The sequence below is a fragment of the Hippocampus bargibanti genome, linkage group LG05 (genome assembly GCF_051943395.1).
Source record: "Hippocampus bargibanti isolate YZ-2025 linkage group LG05, ASM5194339v1, whole genome shotgun sequence".
Lineage (NCBI taxonomy): Eukaryota > Metazoa > Chordata > Actinopteri > Syngnathiformes > Syngnathidae > Hippocampus > Hippocampus bargibanti.
Genome location: NC_142738.1, coordinates 31,267,657 through 31,278,483, shown reverse-complemented (window position 1 = coordinate 31,278,483; position 10,827 = coordinate 31,267,657).

The window sequence follows — 10,827 nt, the reverse complement described above, 5'->3', positions numbered from 1 at the left end:
CACACCAATCACAACTGTTGTTTTCATGATTGAATATGATTCTGACCAATCGACGAATGGTATTGTGTTTAAACCGGAAACATAAACCGATAGAACTGAGACTAGGCGGGACTTCTAAAATGATGAAGAGCCAAATTCTTTATGGAGAAGCGATTGATTATCGATTGGTTAGTACAGGGGCCGGGAACCTTTTTGACTAAGAGAGTCATAAAAAAACTAAAATACGTATTTAGAAATGTTTTTCAGTGAGAGCCACACACGCACGCACACACGCGCACGCACACGCACACACACGCACAAACACGCACACACGCATACACACACGCACGCGCGCCAACACACGCACACACGCATACACACACGCACACGCGCAAACACACGCACACGCAAGCACACACGCACGCACACACACACACACACGCATACACGCGCAAACACGCGCGCACGGGCGGCCACTTTTCATCAAAATGTCAGAATGTATTATTTCAAATAACTTTGTGATAGTACTCACCGTTAACATGAATGGTTTTCCGTTCCTGGTGATTGGTAAAGATCCAGCCAAACGATCGGAATGAAAGTCAACTTGCCGGGTCCATACGCAAAGTTACTGCTCGCTAGTTTCCACACTTGCTATCTGCAATCTACTTCTCGCAGAAGTATATTGATGCTAACGTTAACATGGGGCTTTTTAAAATGTCACTGACATTCGACTGTTTCATCGATGGTGTTGTTTCATTGCAAGTTAGAATCAGAACCTTTTCTCTCCACAAAGGCGAATTCCCTCCGGTGCATTCAAGCTGAAGTGTACTCGTCAGGCTCCTTTAAAGGGGCGTTTACCTGTTTCAACATGACGGCCAGTATCATCCAATCAAAATTGTGCTTTCCGCCAACTGCAGACCCAACAGGAAATGAACAGCGAAAAGGCGAGAATATGTATTTAGTATTATCGGCGAGTCATATGCAATCATCAAAAGAGCCATATATGGCTCGCGAGCCATAGGTTCCCGACCCCTGCGTCTAATGTGTCTGTTTACGTGCATGTGTGTGAAGCACAGTATGCGGCCAATCGCAAGCGAGCTCGGCAGGAAAACGGCGCGTGATACAAAATAGAACTTACAGCATCATTGCCTGAAATTTTTTCGAAATACTGTACCCGCATAAATGTTCATATGTACCGTTATTCGTAACTCGAATGTTCGTAAGTTGGGCATTGTCTGTATATCAACGAAGAACGGTGCACTGATGTCACGAACGCACCCTGGAGTTGCTGTCTCTCAACTGCAAGCCATTCTACCCGCCACGTGAGTCTGCCTCCTTTATTCTTGTCGGCGTGTATATTGCGCCCCAAGCTAACGCGAACACATGGATACAAACGCTAGTGGACGATGTAAACAAACTCAAACTAAATTATCATTTTGGGCGATTTTAATAGAGAACATCTTAACAGCGAACTTCCCAAGTATGAGCAGCACATTGACTGACACTAGAGAAAGCCACATTGGAGATCACTGCTATACAACACTCAAACGTGCATGCCGATCGATTGCCCACGCAGCATTGGGTCTCTCAGACCGCTATCTAATACACTTACAGTAAAGTCTTGTTATATTGATATCAGTTATATTGATAGTACTGCATATTACGATACTACAGTGAGACCTCAACTTACAAACTTTTTGTCTTACAAACGTCAAATTTATGAAAATTAAACCTTATAATAAGCATTATTTTCATGATACACACCCACCACGGCTGGCGGAGCGATCTTCGGCGGAAGCACACGACCGAACAGCACCAGAGGTTAAGTTACCAACAGTCCTTATGGAAGGTGACTCTCCTTCCATAAGCCATCAACGACCATCAAAAAGGTCAATAAAACTTTATTTTACGGCACAATTTATTTCTTTAATTACAGTCCTCATGTAATGCGCCTCTCTTTCCAAACAGCAATTCCCTTTGACCTTCGACCTCCAACGCCATTCCATCAAGCCATAAATGACCATCACAAATGTAAATAAAGTGACTTTATGATACACTGCAGTGTATTTCTTTCATTAGAATACAATAGCACATTTATTAAACATAGAATAAGGTATGTTGTGTGTAGTTTCAAGGCGTATTTAATTGAAAAGTATATTTTATGGAAACCCGGGAACGGATTATTCCCATTTTAATGGTTTCCGATGGGAATTTTTTTTTGAGATACACACTTTTCGCCTTACACACTCTGTCTGGGAACCAATTAAGTTCGTAAATTGAGGTCTCACTGTATTTTTATTTCCCGGCAAATTTCTAGTCTTTTATATATAATTAGTTCTGTTTAGTACTATACCGGGTCATTACGATAATCCAGTGACTACAGTGCCTTTTTCATCTCTCGCCAGCCATTTTGCTCAGATTATATCGATACAAAAGCAGTTTAAAGGACAACCGACGTCTCCGGACAGGTTGTGTCCATAATTTGTAAAATGGCTTCAAATAACTTCTACTGAGCGTATTTTAAGAAGATTCCACTGCATATAGCTATATTTTACGTTTTAAGACTCGCAGTGAATATCCCGGAAGTCTTGTTTTTGAGTTGGTGACGAGTCCTGACGTCACGTCACTGAAGGAACGCCCCTCACCGAAAATTGGACACATTGTAGCAGTCCTTTCATCACGTCAATGCATTTTGCTGTACTTGTTTGGTCTGAAAACTTCGTGTTGCACCAAAAAGAAGCAGAAAATGGCGACAACGCTCCGTGTAAATAATTAATGAAGCCTGTGGAAACGGGCTGATTAATTCCTACACAAAGCTTTGTCGCCATTTTCTGCCTCTTTTTGGTGCAACATTTCCCGCCCCCAGATACCTCAAAATTACAGGGAATAAATTATTTAATCGATTGCAAACATGTATGCCTTCCTCTTCAGAACTATTTGAATCATGTTCATAACTGGATGCGTAACAAGAAAGCATCTTCTCCCAATCTGAAGCCATTGTTTTGATTCTCCAGCAAGGCAAGACGTCTTGGGGTGACACCACGAAGAAGGGGACGGGACCTTCTGAAACTAGCCACTTCCGGTTTCATTTTTTTGCAGTTTCAGCATACTAAGTCATTTTTATTGGTGTTTTGCATTTGGCTAAAAATATCATCCTGCGCGTTTTTGGTATTTTAGATGCTATAAAACGTTTTTCTGATGTCAGTTAGGAAACAAATAAGTGATGTTGGTTGTCCTTTAATGCATAAGTTTATTTTTCACTTCACTACAGTACAAAAGCATGTTAGATACGCAATCCATGAACTCAAGGAGAAAATGACATGCCATTTCAAAGATCCCCCATTTATTGCCCACTTTTAATGCAGTTTGGCGCAGGATCAGATATATCCATAGTCCGGTTATATCAATATTTTTTCTGATTCACGGGAATATCGATGTAACATGACTTTACAGTAATTCCCACATACAGACCGAAATTCAAATGTGTAAAACCGGTTGTTCAAACTTAGAAGGAATGGTCAGATGAAGCAAAGCTTGCTCAACGAGAATGCTTCTACTGCACTGATTGGGGCGTGTTCAACAGGCACACTGGATGATACACAGACAACAAAGTCTTTCCGCTCATTCAACAAAAAATTGCCATGTTTCACCCCCAAAATTAGGGCGTTTAGAATCCCAGATCGAGCCCTTTACAAACATGCCAGAAAACGACTGACAAAGGATATTAACATCGCAAAGAAAAGTTATGCAGGGAGGATTAAAGGACAACCAATGCCTCCAGACAAGTTGTGTCCAGAATTTGTAAAATCACTTCAAATGATTTCTACTGAGCGCATTTTAGAAAGATTCCACCGCATGTAGCGATCCATGTATTTTACGTTTTAAGACTTGCGCTGAGTATTCATTAAAGGACAACCGACGTCACTTTTTTGGTTTCCTAACTGACATCAGAAAAACGTTTTATGGCATCTAAAATACCCAAAACACGCAGGATTATATTTTTAGTCAAATGTAAAACACCAATAAAAATGACTTAAAGTGTCCACAAACTACTTCAAATTGAACCCGGAAGTAGGCAGTTTCAGAAGGTCCCGCCCCCTTGTTCGTGACGTCACGCCAAGACGTCTTGCCTTGCTCGAGAATCAAAACAATGGCTTCAGATTCGGAGAGGATACTTTCTTGTTACTCATCCAGGTATGATCCAGCCAGAAGGTTGCCTGCCCCATTTTTCACAACTTGAAACACAATAAGACAACTACTCGAAAAAAAATGTTGCAAAGTATAAAGAATTTTTTAAAATTAAGGAAGTACCTACCACAAATGCTCCCTTGCTTAATTGGTGGTAAATATCAGTGCTGACGATTTTGCTCCAGTTGTCCTTTGTCGTCATGGTGCACAATGCAATGTTTGTGTTGCTCAAAGCCACATGGACTCCTCTTTCTAAGTGCCTTTCAAAACTCTCAAGTACACTTTTCAGTCAGGGTGTAGTCCGAAGCACGAAACAGGCTTTTGATTGGTTGCCGGTGCTGAGTATGCAAATTACCAAACGAACGTTCATTTGGTAATTTGCATACTCTGCACTGGCAGCCAATCAGAAGCCTGCTTTGGACTACACCCTATCTTAGAATCATAATCATCTTTATTGCCAAGTATGTAGAACACACAAGGAATTTGTTTCCGGTAGAACACGCTGCACTAGTATCGTCGTCAAAAAATTGCCAAGTGGCACTATACAGTTCCATTTGGGCTACTGTTGAAAGAGTTCAAAGAGTTAATGTCTTGGGGGAAGAAGCGGTTTAAATGTCTGCTGGATTTGATGCGCATGGATCGGTAGCGCCTGCCTGAGGGGAGTAGCTGGAAAAGGTGGTGGGCAGGGTGCGGAGGGTCCAGTAGGATTTTCCGCGCCCTAGTTTGGATTCTTGCAGTGTTCAAGTCCTCGAGAGTGGGTAGGGCGGTGCCAATGATTTTTTTCCGCCGTCCTAACTGTCCGTTGAAGTCGGATTTTGTCCATTTTTGTGGCGGCCCCGAACCAAACGGTGATGGAAGAACACAGGATGGATTCGATGACAGCCGTGTAGAAATGTTGCAGCACCTCCTGTGGCAGGCCATGCTTCTTTAGCAGCCTCAGGAAGTAGATTCTCCGTTGGGCCTTTTTCAGGATAGAGTTGGTGTTGACCTCCCACTTCATGTCCTGGGAGACTGTGATTCCCAGGAACTTGAAGGTCTCAACGGTTGACACCAGGCAGTTGGATAGTGTGAGGGGTAGCTGCGGTGATGTTTTCTGAAGTCCACGATCGTCTATACTGTCTTGAGCGTGTTCAGCTCCAGGTTGTGACGGCTGCACCAGAGCTCCAACTGCTCCACTTGTCGGAATGCAGACTCGTCGCCGTCTTTGATGAGACCGATGACCGTGGTGTCGTCTGCGAACTTTATTAATTTGACAGCTGGGTGCGTTGAGGTGCAGTTGTTCGTGTAGAGAGAGAAGACAATGGAGAGAGGACGCATCCCTGCGGGGCTCCAGTGCTCGTGGTTCGTGTTGAGGATGATATATTTCCCAGTGTGACCTGTTGTGTCCGTCCTGTCAGGAAGCTGAGGGTCCACTGGCAGATCGTGGGGGACACACCAAGCTGGAGAAGTTTGGGGATGAGGAGTTCTGGGATGATGGTATTGAACGCAGAGCTGTAGTCCACAAACAGGATCCTTGCGTAGGATTCCTGTGTTGTCAAGGTGGTCGAGGATGTGGTGCAGTCTGATGTTGACTGCATCCTCCACAGACCTGTTTGCCCGGTAGGCAAACTGAAGAGGATCTAGCAGAGGTCCGGTGATGTTCTTTAGGTGGTTCAGCACGAGGCGTTCAAAGGACTTCATGACCACAGACGTCAGAGCGACAGGTCTATAGTCGTTCAATCCCGAGGGTGCTGGTTTCTTTGGAACTGGGACGATAGTAGACTGTTTGAAGCAGGATGGGACTTCACACTGTTCCAGGGATCTGTTGAAGATTCGTGTGAAGACCGGAGCCAGCTGGTCGGCGCAGACTTTCAGGCAGGAGGGGCACACTCTGTCAAGTCCCGCAGCTTTCTTGGTCTTCTGCTGCTTGAAGAGCCGTCTCACGTCCAGTTCGTGGATCTGTAGGGCAGAGGGCGGAGATACGGTAGTTTCTGGTAATGGTGGGCAGACCGGGGAAATGGGGGTGTCCTTTTCAAATCGGCAAAAGAATGTATTAAGGTCATCACCCAGACCATTGTTGTACACTGCTTGGGGGGAAGATAAACGATAATTTGTTACTGCTTTCAGGCCATTCCACACCGATGCAGAGTCGTTAGCGGAGAACTGTTTGTTAAGCCTCTCCGCATAACTTTTCTTTGCGATGTTAATTTCCTTCGTCAGCCTGTTTCGGGCGAGTTTGTAAACTGCTCGATCGCCGCTTTTAAATGCGGATTCTTTCTCTTTCCTAAGCTGCCTGAGTTTGGGAGTGAACCATGGCTTGTTGTTGAATGAGCGGAAGGACTTTGTTGGTATACACATGTCCTCACAGAAACTGATGTATGATGTTACAGTGTCTGTGTATTCATCCAATGTGCCCGTTGAAGTTTCAAAGACGCTCCAATCAGTGCAGTCTAAGCATTCTTGTAGAGCTAACTTTGCTTCATTAGTCCATTTCTTAATAGTCTTGACGACCGGTTTTACACATCTGAGTTTCTCTCTGTATGTGGGAATTAAGTGGATTAAATAGTCGTCAGAAAGACCCAATGCTGCATGCGCAACAGATCGGTATGCCCCTTTGAGTGCTGTGTAACAGTGATCTAGAATGTTTTCTTCTCTGGTGAAACAGTCAATATGCTGCTTATATTTGGGAAGTTCACGGTTTAAACGCGTTTGATTAAAATCGCCCAAAATGATCAGGTGTGACTCTGGATATTTTAGTTCGAGTTTGTTTACATGGTCCTCTAGCGTTTGTGGTGGGCGACTGGTTAGTGCGTCGGCCTAACAGTGCAGAGGTGCAAATTTAGATTCAGGCTCTGGCCTCCCTGTGTGGAGTTTGCATGTTCTCGCTGTTGTTATGTGAGCTATCTCCGGGTACACTGGTTCCTCCTCCTTCTTCTTTTTGTTTTCCTTTCGGCTTTTCTCTTCAGGGGTCGCCACAGCGAATCAATGTCCTCCATCTAATCCGGTTTTGTGCATCCTCTTCTCTCACATCAGCTACCTTCATGTCATCTTTGGCAACATCCATAAACCTCCTCTTTGGTGTTCCTCTCTATCTCCTGCCTCCAGTTGAAGGCTCAGTATCCTTCTCCTGATGTAGTCACTTTCTCCTCTGGACATCTCCTCCAAACCATCTCAGTCTGACGTTGTCTCCAAAGCCTCTAATATGAGTTGTCCCTCGAAGGGACTCATCCCTGATCCGATCCAACCTGGTCACTCCCAAAGAAAACCTCAACATCTTCAACTCTGCTACCTCCAGCTCTGCTTCCTGTCTTTTCGTCAGTAGCACTGTCTCCATTCCAAACATCATGGCTGGTCTCACCACTGCTTTATACAATTTGCCTTTCATCCTAGTTGAAAGCCTTCTATCACACATCACACCTGACATTTTCCTTCAGCCATTCCAGCGTGTCTGGACACGCTTCTTCACCTCTTTTCCACACTCTCCATTGCTTTGGACAGTTGACCCCAAGTACTTAAAATTCCCCACCTTCTTTATCTCTTCTCCCTGTAGCATCACTCTTGCACTTGGATCCCTCTCGTTCGCACACATCTATTCCATCTTGCTGCGGCTAATCTTCATTCCTCTCCTTTCCAGTGCATAACTCCACATCTCGAGTTTCTCCGCCACCTGTCCCCTCTGCCTCCTACATTCCAAAAACATGCACGGCAGGCTGATTGAACACTCTGAATTGTCCCTAGGTGTGAGTCTGAGGGCATATTGTTGTTCATCTCTGTGTGCCCTGTGACTGGCTGGCTACCGGTTCAGGGTGTCCACTGGCCAGCTTATCAATGATGGCTAGGATAGGCTCCAGCAACCCCTGCAATTCTTATAGATTCTTAATAGATCAGAAAATGAATGGCTGAAATGCGTAAACTCTGCCAAAAGTTAGTTTGGAAAAAGTGGCTTTGGAAATGATCGATTATGAACATTGAGTCAGAGTGGGTATGTTTCTTAAAGGACAACTGACGTCTCCGGACGAGTTATGTCCATAATTTGTAAAATGGCTTCAAATGACTTCTACTGAGCGTATTTTACAAAGATTCCACCGCATATAGCTATATTTTACGTTTTAAGACTCGCGCTGAATATTCCGAAAGTCTTGTTTTTTAGTTGGTGACGAGTCCTGACGTGACGTCACAGAAGGAACGCCCCTGACCGAGGAAGGACATACCTTGCATGACCTCAAAGCATTTTGCGGTACTTTGTTTGGTTTGAAAACTTCGTGTTGATGGCGAAATTAGAAGGAAAACACATCAATAACGCGATGGTGAATCGTTGTGTGTTGCACCAATACTTCTATTGTGTATTTGATGTTCTCTTACAAAACGTCCCAGGAGACAATTTACATGGAGCTTTGTCGACCTCTTCTGCCTTTTTTGGGTACTGTGAGTACTAAAGAGTTTGTCACTACATTTCTCTCCAGATGCATCAAAATGACCGGAATAAATTCTTTAATCGATTTCAAACATGTATGCTTTCCTCTTCAGAACTATTTGAATCATATTCATAACTGGATGAGTAACAAGAAAGCACCTTTTCCAAATCTGAAGCCATTGTTTTGATTCTCCAGCAATGCAAGACGTCTTGGGGTGACACCACGAACAAGGGGGCGGGACCTTCTGAAACTGGCCACTTCCGGTTTCATTTTTTTTGCAGATTTTGGTCACTTTAAGTCATATTTATTGGTGTTTTGCATTTTACTAAAAATATCATACTGCGTGTTTTGGCTATTTTAGATGCTATAAAATGTTTTTCTGATGTCAGTTAGGAAACAAAAAGTGATGTCGGTTGTCCTTTAAGTTTATTTTTGTCATTAATGCAAAGTCAACTTGCTTCTATTTTGTGTTTTATTTTGGCTCTTTATCATATAATACACAGAGTCCTCTTGAGGGCTTGACAGTTTGTGCTCTTCAAGATCTCTGCTTTGTTTAACTGTTTGTATATATACTTTGTCATCTTAAAATCTAAAACTATTCTTGAGCACCGATGTCTCCTCTGTTGCGCAACTTCTGAGTTTATAGTGTCAGGAATGAGAGGCTAAGCTGAAGACTTTTGGAATCATTTTTTTTTAAAATAAACATTCATGGAAGATGGACAGTTTCCTGGAACAGGGGATATTGTCCAGATTTAACTTCAAACTCTAGGATTGGTCATTCTTTTTATCCACTCTTTTGGAAAGATTATTCCAATAATAGTAATTTTGTGACGAATCTGGACTGGAGATGGAAATGGATCCAGGGACATCCCGGGATTTTTTTTTTCCTGCATTAAAATAGAGCTTTTTACATTTCCACGTACCAATTACCCCAGACTTCAGTTGAGATCAGGACTCACCAAATTGCAAGATGGTGAATTAAACTGTCAGAACTCACTGTCTCTTTATGTAACTGTTAAATAAAATGTGCTTCCTCGTGATAAAATGTTAGTTAGTCTGCGCTCACTGCCTTTCTCTCTCGATCCGACTGACTCTTTCCCAGATTACCATGAGAAGGAAAATAATACTTGTGTTGAAACCTTTTGATTTCAAATTAGAAGTGAATATCATCCCCCATCCCAGTTCATTCAAGTGAGGAAAATAAAGTATAGGCTCTATCTATGCATCTATCCATCCATCCATCCATCCATCCATCCATCCATCCATCCATCCATCAGGAACAGAAGCCAGTTACATACACAGTACGGTCGTAAATCAAACGGTCGTAAATCTAAAAACATTAAAAATGGCCGCCGCGAGGTTTATACGACAGAATAGTAGGCAATGTCAATTTGTTGTTTTTAAAAACGTTTTCTATTGAATACCATTATTCACCAAACCGCTTACAGTTCAATTATAAATCTTTTAACTTTTAGTGTTATCATTTTATATTTCGTATTGTCAATTTTTATGACTATGTTGTTGCTGCATCACCTCATTTTTATGCTGAGCCAAATACGCACGGCTTCCCATCCCTCTCCCTGCTAACGAAGAAGCCAGAAGAGGTTGCCCAACACCCACGCTCGGACTCAGGCGGACGCCTGTTCTCGTCGCATTGACACCGCCCGTCGAGCGTCGACAGCCGACCCGCTTCGGCTTTCGCCCTGGCAGGCGTCGGGGGAAACCTTGACCCGAGCGCCGACGCCCACCCATCTCGGCCTCGTGGACACTCCCCCCCGCCGATGCTATTGTGACAGATAGTGCAACACCATCACGCGCTGGCTGGCCAAAATTGTCTTAGATTGAGGTTGAAATTATTTAAAGACTCAATAATAATCCATTTGATTTCTAAGCGCCTTTCAAACCTCTCAAGGTCACTTTACAGTCACAGGATCAGTTTTTCTCTGGGTGAGCAGTGGCAGCCAAACGCGCTAGCGTTCACTCAACCCAGAAGTAACTCAAATAGATAGAAAGCCAGCTTTGCTAGTAGATAGTCAATAGATAGCAAATAGTTAGCCAGCAAGACACCCAGCTATATAGCTAATAGATAGCCCGATAGATAGATAGCTAGCCTGCCAGATAGCTAAGCCATCTAGATAGGTAGCCAGACAGCTAATAGGTAGCCAGCTAGACAGCTAGATAGCCAGCCAGATTTACTGAAGTACAATAAAATAATTGAAACCCCAATGGACATGGATACAATCAGATATCAATACTGTTGATTAGA